Below are 11,574 nucleotides of genomic sequence, written 5' to 3' on the forward strand. Positions count from 1 at the left end.
CTCCTCTTCTTCTTCTTCTTCTTCTTCTTCTTCTTCTTCTGTATACTGGGCTTCACTTTAGTAGAGTCAGTTTTGGGAGTACCTTAGGGCTGTTACCTCCCTTTAAAGTCAAAAATATCCTTGAAAAGGTGTGGCAATAGGGGTCAAATGATCTGTTCATTTCCTAGACACATGCCAACTTTTCGAAAAGAAAATTAATCTCCATTCATGTGAGTGTTTGATAGCCAGACATTTGTATTAACTACTTTGACGGGTCATTTGCCTGCTTCACATCCACTTTCTTTCAATTGTCACTTGAGAAACTGCCATGAGCTATTTGTAATTAAGAAGTCCAAAAGAAATCCCAGACTTCCTGAAACTCTACAATAGATGGGATCACAGCAAATAAGCTTCTGAAGAATGAAAGCAGGTGGTCAGGAAAGGCTGGGATTTAAAAAAATAATAATATTAAACTAAGTATAAATTTGGGGTTTGCCTTTAATTAGGTCAATTTCTACATTTTCTTGATTAATTTGTGTTTCCTATTTCTTCAAAGGCACTCAGAAATGTCTTAGTCAAGCAATCCTGTGATGAAACCGCATTTCCTAATATAATTTGCCTAGAATTAGCTTCAGTTAGGTTAAAGTAAATTAAATGGCAGCTAATTTTCAAAGCTAGTTAAAAAGAGACTTTTTTCTTAGAGATAAAAGGGGGCAATAATTAGAGTAGCAAATCTATGTGGAATTATGAATGAGGGAGACTCTTAAGCAAAAAATATAATACCTGCTGGAAGTTGGGCCTCTTCAGTCATATGAATTGTCGATGCTTGCACATTTCACAGCTGCTCAAATGCTTTTTTTCTCCTGTAATTCCAAATGATATTTCTTTCAGTCATAAGGATGCCAGTTTGTAAGGTTGTCAGCCACCGGCAGGAGATGGGGGAGTAGGGTTGCCAGATCCAGGTTGGGAAACTCCTGGAGATTTGGGGATGGAGCCTGGGGAGGGCAGGGACCTCAGTGGGGTACGATGCCATAGAGTCCACCCTCCAAATAATCCCTTTTCTCCAAGTGAACAACTGATCTCTATAGTCTGGAGATGAGTTGTAATTCCAGGGGCAATTAAACTAGGTTGGGCAGTTCCAGAAATGCCCCCATTACAAAGCCGCTGCCAGCTGCTCTCCACATCCAAGGAAGGGCGGGCAGGTGACTATCCAGGGCAGGACCATTCGAAAACCAAAAGGTGTGAAAATAGGGTTGCCAAGTCTCACCTTGTTCCGGAGCGGGGGATCCCCGGGTTGATCCCGGAGTGCGCACGTGCGCCGCATCCACGTCACCAGGAAGTGACGTGACGACGCTGGGCATGCTGGGGGCGGGGCCACGATTATCCGAGGGAAAACCATAGAGTTTTCCCTCGGATGACCGTGGCCCCGCCCCCAGCGTGCCCGGCGTGGTCGCGTCACTTCCTGGTGACGTGCACGTTGGGGTGGAGTTCCCCCTGGGGCCTGATCCGGCGGCGGCGGGAAATGGGCCTCTGGGGCGGGGGTTTCCCCACCCCCCAGGGGGACTTGGCAAGCCTATGTGAAAATAAAAGCATGGGCCAGCCTCATCTGCCTGAGTTTCTGCACATCTCTGTCTAAATTTCTGCATGCCTCCATAGGAGGCAATGACAGGAGACTTAGCATCTTTGTTTGGAAGGGAGACTGAGGGGGGGGGCAGGTGTCGGAATCTATGCTGCCGGATTCCTGGGTCCCTGAAAAATATATCTATTATGTAGAGGAGCCACACACAAAAAAGCCAAATCCCCTTCCTCCATCCCCCTCATGTGGGTGGAATCCTTTCCCCCCTCCTTTACCATCTAAGGGTTGCCACAACAAGCCTTTTGTTCCCATTGTACAGATGGAGAATACTGAGGTCAAGAAGGAAGACAATTGCAGATGAACTTACGCCTGAGCAGGGCCTGATTTTGAAGAAAAAGAAGAGGTGTGGGGTTCATCCCCTGACCCCAGCCCCTCCCCACCAACCCCACATTCATGCATGATGGTTACTCATTAAAAAGGCAACGGGACATTCTGCTTTTCCGTAATTACATTTTTCCTAGCACAGAAAACAAATTCTGGGGCTAACCTTTGTCTCCACATAATCACTGATTTATTTTTTAAATAAAATACTTCTATTTTATTTAGTTATTTATTAAAACATTTATAACCTTCATGGTTCAAGGCAGCTTACAATAATAGTTTAAAAAATACTCCTAGAACATCTTTCCCTGCAAACTGTGAGCTTTTGGGCAGTTTACAATACATTTTTAGCATTTATACACCACTTGAAATGTGCAGACTGCTTGGCATCCATTATCTGGTTGTAATGCTTTACAATGACCCTGTAAGTTAAGCCTTATTGTCTCTATATTGTATAGAGGGCTGTGGCTGAGACAGAGGCTTGCCTAAGGCCATGGCAGAGGTAAGATCTGGACCACGGACTTCATAATTCAAAGCACAGGTTCTGAGCTGCCATGCTGTATTAAGTTCATCTTTCGAACCCGGAGCTCTGTCTAGCCATTCTGCTGGGTTCTCACACCCAGTGGCTCATCTAGGACCACATTTGGTAGGAAATTTGGGGGAAGGCAGTGGAGAATTCTATGTATGTGTGTGAAATGTTAACTTCTCCCCCCTTAAAAAAAAAAACCTCAGCTGGCCTTTATATCCTAACTCTGGTTCCCCTGCTATTGTGCCTCTCTGAGATATCTATTTCCCAAGTCTCTGGAGAAGCAAAGAAATTGGCTGGAGAGGTCTCCCCCACCCCCCCGCCACCAGATCCAGGCTGGGAAACTCTAGGAGGTTTTGGGATGAAGCCTCAGCTGGGTAGAATGCCAGAGCCCACCCTCCAAAGCATCTATTTTATCCAAGGGAATTGATTCCTCTGGTCTGGAGTTGAGCTGTAATTCAGGGGTATGCCCTCCCAAGCTCCCACCTGGAGGCTGGCATCCCTGCTGGAGGGCCCCTGGATGCCAGACCCAGGCCGCATGCTGTGCCCCCTTCCGCCTCTCCCTGATAGGCCTGCTAAAAGTTCCTGCCCACTCCAGGCAGCGCACCAACCTCCCCCTGTTTACCCCAGCTCCAGATGGCCGATGCTTCCAGTCAGTGTGGGCACCACAACCCCAACAGCATGCTCTCCAGCAGCAGTCAGCTGTTAAGAGACTTTGGAGAGCCCAACTTGTCTCCTACTTCATGCCACCTGGACAGAAGGCACAAGTGAGCGGGCTCCAGTGCCCCCTCTTAGCCCACCCCTAGGGTGCCAGCTGAGCATGGGGGGGGGGGGCACCAGAGAGAAAGCATCCATGTGTTTAGGTTTTAAAGCCCTGTGCAGGAAGTGGGAAGTCTGTGCACATTTGCATAGATGTGCATGTTAAAGGGAAGCATGTTTACAACCGGATTTCCTACTTCATATTCATCAATCTGGACTAACCATGGAATTAGACAAAGTAAAACAGATTCGGTAGCTGTGTCAAGTGACACACAACATCTTCAAGCAAGTATGGTTATGGGAGAAGTGGGTGGTCCTAATTTCAGTCTCTGATTATAAACAGACGTGTTCCTGAATCAGTAGTTTTGTAATTTGTGAATTTATTACAGAACTGTTTGTGATGAAATCTAGTGAAGTTGTGAACCTAGTTCTATGATTAATGGACATCATAGACTAATTTCAGAGATTGTGTGCACTAGTGGTTAACAAAGTTTCCATAGGTGGAAATGGGTAGTTGAAACCTTTCATTATGTGAAGCTAAATAACATCACCTGATAATTGCTGCAGATCTGATTTTAAAGGAACATTTATAGGGATTAAGTTGGCAACCCAAGTAAATAGTGAATAAAGTACTTTGGACTCTACATTTCACCTCCGTGAATGTGTGAAGGCTTACCTGTTTTGTCTGGCACTCCCTCACTGACCCGCCTTCCTGTGAATGTGTTTTAACTGTGCATGTAGGGTTTTTTGTTTTTATACCATGTATTTTAAAAGCATGCTTGACCGTTTTTGACTCTTTGCTGCCTTGGCGGCCCTAAACTGGGTAGAATGGCAGCATTACAAAATTTAAATACTGTTTTGAAGAGGTCCCTTTGTTCTAGGGTTGCCAGGTCTGGGTTGGAAAATACCTGGAGACTTTGGGGGTGGATCCAGGAGAGGGCAGGGTTTGGGGAGGGGAGTTGTAAAAGCAGATCTCCAGGCCCCACCTGGAGGCTGGCAACCCTACTTTGTTCAGATACCATCCTAAAGCTCTATAGATAGAAATGTTGGTAATAGCATGATCAAATGCTGTTTGTCTAATGAGACAGAAAGCCTTTAACAGGTTACTTCTAATCAAAATGCTTCTTCCCCCTCCCATTTGTTTTTCCTTCCTACTGGAGAATGAAAGAAGAGAGCTTTGACTCTCAAAAGCTCATGCCCCGAAAATCTTGTTGGTCCCTAAGGAGCTCCTGGACTTGAATCTAACTGTCCTACTGCAGACCAATGGGGCTACCCCCTGAAACCACGTTGCACTGTATTCCATAGAGCTACACAGAGTGAGCGTAGTGTTATGGATAGCATTGGACTTCAAATCTTAACTCATCTGTGAAGTTCATTAGATAACTTTGGGCCATCATACACACTCACCCTAAACTGCCTCATGGGATTGCCATAAAATTGGATAATCCTCGTTTGAGCAGCTTGAAGGAAGGTGTGATCCAAATATAACAACTAATTCATGGGATGTTTATTTATTTATTTATTTATGCTGTTTATAGTCCACCTTTCTCACTTGGACTCAAGGCGGATTACACAGAGTGAGTCAATACAATCGACAGGTGGGACATTCAATAAGCAATGCGATAGGATTAGGATTGTAAAACCAGCCAGAAGCCTGAAACAGAACTGAAGCAGACGCTGCGTATTAACATGGCAAATTAAATGATGCAAATTTCTTAGTAGGATCCTAGTTTCAGCAAGCTATACATAGTAGTACAGACAACATTCCCTAATAACTTTTCCAAGTAACTTTGTGAATCATTCATTACAATGCAACTCTATTGCCTAGGGTTGCCAATTGCCCAGTGGGGGTCGACAGTCCCCCATTTTTGCGGGCTCCTGCCTGGCGGGAGGGAATTCCCCCCATTCTCCCCCCAAACAGCGGGATTGCATGTGACATGCCTGCATCATCTGGACATGACATCAGCACAGCAACATCGGGAGGTGATGCTCTGGCTTTTGGGCAAAACTGGTTTGATGCTGATTTTACCATAGAGTTTTGCCCCAAAACCAGAGCATCGCCCCCCAACATCACTGTCACCTTTGAGTGATGCAGGTGCATTGCATGCAACATCACTGTTGGGGGGAATGGGGGGCAACGTCACTTCCTGCTCCCGGAACGCCCCCCCCATCCCCCCCTCCGGTGGGTGATCTGGACTTGGCAAACCTACTATTGCCTGTGTGGAAAAGCCCTCTTGAATAATTCAGTTTTGCATGGAAAGCCAGGACAGTGGGAACCTTTCCAACCACCTCAGGGAGATGGAGAAGGCATGTGTACAGACAGTTGTTGATTTTGCTCATTTGCAGGTTGACACCTGCAGAAGACCCTGCACCAATGAATGAAGCTGTCATGGTGGAGCATAGGGGGAGAAACTGTCTCACAGATACGAGGTTCCAAGGCCAGGAAGGGCTTTGTATATAATAGCTAAGACCTTAAATTGAACCCCGTAACTGATGGGAGTAATGTGCATGCTCCATCTAGCTCCCAGTCATAGCCAAGCTGCCGTATTCTACACCAACTGGAGTTTCTGAATTGATTTTGAGGGGAGACCATTGCGGTAGTCTAGTCTCAGTGGTACTGTGGCATGGATCCAGACAGCCAGATTAGCTGTATCAAGGTAAGGGACCATCTTTCATGTTAGGCTGAGTTGGAACAAAAACTTTTTTGCAGCTGCATTAACTTGCTTCTCTAGTAATAAAGTTGGGTCCACTATAACCCCAACACTCTTAATTGAGTCAACAAAGGTCAGCTGAACTCCATCAAAAGTTGGGAGCACAGTGTCCTCCAAGATTTCTGCCTTCCCAGTATGTGTTTCATATTGTGAAGGACATCTCCTTTTCAGGAGATGCTTGACGAGGAACAGGCTCCATGGTCACTGATGTAAGAAGCTATATCGGAATTTTGTGCAGGGAGTAAGATGAGCATGCTGTTACGGCTAGTAGAAAGACTTCTGTGGCTTTTCCATGCAATGAGAGAGCAGGAGAGAAATGAAGACTCCCACTCTAATTATTATTCTGAAGCAAGAGCCTGCAGTTTCACACTGTCCCTGTGTACGTTATGTGCTGTCATGTCTCTTCCGACTTATGGCAACCCTATGAATTAGTGACCTCCAAACATTGTATGATTAACAGCCTTGCTCACATCTTGCAAACCAAGGGCTGTGGGTTCCTTTACTGAGTTAATCCATCTCATGTTGGGTCTTCCTCTTTTCCTGCTGCCTTCACCTTTTCCTAGTGTGATTATCTTTTCCAATGACTCTACTCTTCTGGTAATAGGACCAAAGTACAATAGCCTCAGTCTAGTCATTTAAGCTTCTAGGGAGAGTTCAGACTTGGTTTGTTCTAGAACCCACTTTTTTGGTGGGCCAGGGTGTCCATACAACTCTCCTCCAACACCACATTTCAAATAAATTTTTGAAGTGTCCCTATTCTATGTCAAACTGATCGTAATAGTCAGGGCTATTTTGGGGGAGGAACGCACAGGAACGAAGTTCCGGCTGGCTTCAGAGTTGGCCAAAACCTCTGTGTGCGTGGTTACAGAGTGGAGGCCTGGTGAGCGACCCCCCCCTGGCGATGCCGAGGCGGGTGGGCCAGGGGGAGCCCTGGAAGCATCGGGGAGGCATTTAAATGCCTCCCCGTGCCTTCCCCAGCCTGTCCAAGAGCCAGCTTGCCCGGGCTCCCCACAGCCGCAGGATGCCCAGGCAAGCCGAGGGAAGGCAATTTAAACTGCCTTCCCTTCCCTCCAAGGGCCAGCTTGCCTGGGCTTCCCGCAGCCGCAGGACATCCAGGCAAGTCAAGGGAAGGCAGTTTAAACTCCCTTCCCTTCAAGGGGGGGCTTGCCCAGGCTCCCCTCAGCTGTGGGGTGCCCAGGCAAGCCAAGGGAAGGCACGGAGTGTGGCCTAATATTCTAATTAGCTGCACTGTCAGGGGTGTGGCCTAATATGCTAATGAGTTCCTGCTGTTGGTGTGGCCTATTATGCTAATGAGTTCCTGCTGGGCTTTTTCATTAAAAAAAGCCCTGGTAATAGTATCAGCTGTAGTTTAGCAGGCTTTCTTCCATGGGTGCTAGGTACAGAATTTATTATAGTTTGCATGATTATATTTTGTTTTTGTGGGGAAGAGTGCATCAAGGCTTTACAGCTATCAGGGAGCACTTTCTGCAGTGAACTGTTTCCCATCCTCCCAAGGGAATGGGATTGCTGTGCAGACCACTCACTGATCATCCGGTGAGAGGATTATGTTTGGCAGGCGGACAGAAGCATTTGAATAGGAAGCAAAACATTTTCCTAATGTCCGTTGACTGGACTGCAGGAAATACTCAAAACCAGATCTGATATCTCCTGTCTTTATAAGGTACATCCAATTACAATGAAGCAAGAATATTCCTCTGTACATTTCATCTAATAAATTATTAAGGCATTTTATAATTTTCAAGGAGCTTCTCATGATTTTGGGGGCATTATTATTTCCATTTTACAGATGTTACCACAAACCATTTTAGTGCAGTCTTAAACATGGGTACTCCTCAGTATGTTCCTTCTGAATTCAGTGGAACTTATTTCTGGGTTGTTATACTCCGAGAACTGAAGCCAAAAGCTGAACAAATCAGGATAGCTTCATTTTATACTGGGCTTGCCAACCTCCTGGTGGGACCTGAAGTTGTATTGTATTATGGTATAAGCCAATTTGTTCCTCATTGTGTTCGACCTCTGAAGGCCTAAACAGGCCAAAATGCATCAGGTCAAGTCCATTGGCCCTTGAGTGTATGATTTTGGAATTTTTATATGAGGTGTAATTGGGCCCCTGTTGGTTTTCTTAAACTCTTTACAAATAAATACATGTATTTTTATATAATATATAAGAGGGGACCCACAACATAAAGTTGCTGGCGCCCGAGCCCTCTCCGGCATGGTTGATGTGGGTCGGGGAAGCTGGTGGCTGGCTGGCTTTGGTCGCTCCTCCGATGTGCCGCTGCTCCTGCTGCCAGTGCTGCTTCCTCCTCTCCCTCACCTAACAAAGTTGTGGCTTCAAACAAAAATCAGGAAAAAGCATGTGAGGCAAAAAGCTGGCGGGGCAGCCCACCGAGCAGCCGCTCAGTGCTCTGCTTGCATGCCCAGTGAACTTAGCCACTCCTCCAGTGCTGCTGCCCCTTTGAATAGAAGCCCATGGCGGCCACTGATGGGGTGCAGGACTCTACCTGTGTGTGTGGGGGGGGGGAAGAACGGTGGCCCCGGGAGTCCCCCCACCATCCTCCTGTTTACTGGCAGTCCTGGCGGGGGCGGGGACGGTTCCTGCGGCAGTGGTCTCTGCAGCGATATGGACAGGTCTTGCTGTGGCAGCAGCTGGGATGGGTATTGCCACCACGGGTTATCTTGTGGCTCCAATGGCTTTATGGACGGGTCTTGCTGTGGCAGCAGCTGGGATGGGTATTGCCACCACGGGTTATCTTGTGGCTCCAATGGCTTTTCCCAGCAGTCCTAGCGGTGGCATGGGCAGCAACAGAGACAGTTGCTTTTCCCGCGGCTCAGTAAGCATGCATGCACACAGAATGCAGTTTTACTTTTGGGGGGGGATTTAAGAATCCCCCATACACTTTAAAAAACATTTTAGATATTTCTGCACACCGGGGGATTGCCCCAAGTGTGCGGAAAAACCTCTTTGTCCTCCATGTGCCCTAGATCTGTAGAAATAAGTATCCGCACACACAGGGGACCCTTGGCTATTAGATATATTCAGTTTTAATTGTTGGCCCTCTACTCTGTTTGACTTACCTTTTTAGGTCCTAAGGGACCTGAAGTTCTCCCAGAATTACCACCAATCTCCAGATTAGAGAGATCAGTTCTCCTGGACGAAATGACAGCTTCGGAGGGCTTGCCAGGTCTCCTCATGCTTTGGTGGGCAACCTCCTGGTGGCAGTATGATGCCTCCACTGGTGCTTGCTAGGGTGGTGGTGGGAGAAATGGGGGGGGGAGCCAGTGTCCCCCTCCTGGTGTTGTAAAGTCATTTCTGACATGAACTGGAAGTGATGTCAATGCATTGGTGTGACATTCTAGCATTTGTTCTGGGCATATGCTAAAGTGTCACCCTGATGTGTTGATGCCAGTTCCTGTTCATGCCAAAAGTGTCATTGTAATACCAGAAAGGTGGGTCTCTTCCCCCATAAGCTCTCCCACCAGATGCCTGGCTCAGGCTGGCAATCCTAGGGTGCCCTCTATGGCCCCACATCCCCACTAAGCTGCCTGCCCTCCACAGACTTCACCCCCCCCAAGCACTACCCCCAAATCTCCAGGAATTTCCCAAGCTGGCCATGTCAACCCTGTTTAATACACCCAACATGGATTTGAACCTCACAGATTTAAATTTGTACACTTCCCTACGAGAGCCATGATCTTAGGGGTTTCATTGCCCAAGCATACACAGCTTCCTATTATCTGTATTTTCAAGCTTTCCTTCTCGGAGCACAGGAGGAGGGGACATCAGGATCATGGTCATTGGATTCAGAATTATACACATTCAGAGTTCTTACATTATTTCAGAAATGATGTGATGTTTTTTATTTGGATGAAATAGCACATATAGTGACGGCAAGCTTTCAGGTCCCCCAGAACTCTTCATCAAGCTGTACATTTACAAAACAAAGGAGGGTGGATTATTGAGAGCATGATGGAAGTCTCCAAAGTCTGCAGTTTGTACCTTTACCGAGAGGTGTTGCAGACTTGATTTTCATTCAGCTATGCTGCCATTCTCTCAATAAAATTGTGGCCTTGTTAAATCCAAATAGGGATGTGTCCCAGAAAAAAAATCAGTATTTTTTAAATCTAGATTCCTGGAAGAGCATAATTATTCTGGGTCCCAAATACTGGTTTGGATTTGTGTTTTTTCAGGATTCCAAAATTATTTGGGTTCATTCTATCCTATGGGGAATCTTTCTTGGGAGCTGGCGGGTTTTCAAGCATTTGACACCAAAATTGTAGTGGAGTTAGTTCTGCCTATATACTAAAGATCCTCCAAGGTTCAAGTGAACTGGTTCAAAGGGCCCACTTTTGTGAGCTCTGAAAAGAGTAGCCCCAGCCATCCTCCATTGTTTCCTATGGGCAAAGAATAGCCAAACACATAAGAGCAAGCAACTACTGGACAAAAGCTTCCCAATGCAAACAGAATCAACAGGCCCAACAGAACCACCATCAAACCAGTGAATACTGGCAGAACCACAGACCAGTGTGACAAACCCAACAAAACCAATGTTGAACCAGAGAATCTCAGCAGAACCATTCTGGCAAGCTTTGCCTAGCGTGTGATCTCAATTTGCCTGTGAGAACTGCTTCCTTTGTGAGCCAGTTTGGTGTAGTGGTTAAGTGCATGGACTTTAATCTGGGAGAACCAGGTTTGATTCCCCAGTTCTCCAGTTGCACCTGCTGAATGACCTTGGGCAAGCCGTAGTCCTGGCACAGCTGTCCTTGAAAAAGGGCAGTTTCTGTCAGAGCTCTCAGCCCCACCTACTTCACAGGGTGTGGGGAAGGGAAGGGAAAGGATTTTGTAAGCCGCTCTGAGACTCCTTAGGGTAGTGAAGGGTGGGGCATAAATCCAATCTCTTCTTCTTTCTTTTGCCCAGGAAACCTGCAAAAGCAAACAACAAAAACAACAACAACCAAATTTGGTCCTTTAAAACAGAAATATTTGGGACTGGGAGACTGATATTTGTGCAATTCTCAAAGATCTGTCTGGATTCCAAATATTTTCAGACCAGATATATTAAGCACACATCACTAAACCCAGCCTCATGTGATTTACAGCCCTTGTGGGGGTCCATGGTAGGGTTGCCTACCTCCAGGTGGGGCCTTCTCACAAAATTACAACTGATTTCCAGACTACAGAGATCAATTCCTCTCGAGTAAATGGCAGGTTTGGAAGATGAACTCTGTGGCATTATACCCCACTGAGGTTCCTGGCCTCCACAGACTCCACCCTCCTCAGAATGCACTCCCAAATGTCCAGGAATTTCACAACCCAGAGTTGGCAACTCCAGTTCGAGAGACAAGGATATTTGCATTGGATGTCATGTTGATAAAATCAGTTTTAAGACGTTCCAGTGCTTGTGTGTTAGTGTTGCTATTATCAATCACTTTAGTTTGTACATGAATGTAATGCGTACACTGTAATGACCTGTGGCATAATTCCTAGTTGTTTGCATTTATTCTCATTCTGCATGACTCAGAAGGCTGAATAGATTTTCCCCACCTTCTATATGTATGATATGCAATATGTAAACTAGTGATAATCACAGTTATTTACTGTGATTTAAAGTGTCTGCTGA

General features: G+C 46.3%; 1 protein-coding gene across 1 annotated transcript in view; it reads left to right on the forward strand.

Moving 5' to 3' along the window:
* The window catches only part of CACNA1C (calcium channel, voltage-dependent, L type, alpha 1C subunit), a 629,866-nt gene that overhangs the window by 320,326 nt on the left and 297,966 nt on the right, over nucleotides 1–11,574 (forward strand). The gene's annotated exons all lie outside the window — the stretch shown is intronic.

This window comes from Gekko japonicus, unplaced genomic scaffold, assembly GCF_001447785.1.
Source record: "Gekko japonicus isolate JY-2015 unplaced genomic scaffold, Gekko_japonicus_V1.1 scaffold34, whole genome shotgun sequence".
In the NCBI taxonomy this organism is placed as follows: domain Eukaryota; kingdom Metazoa; phylum Chordata; class Lepidosauria; order Squamata; family Gekkonidae; genus Gekko; species Gekko japonicus.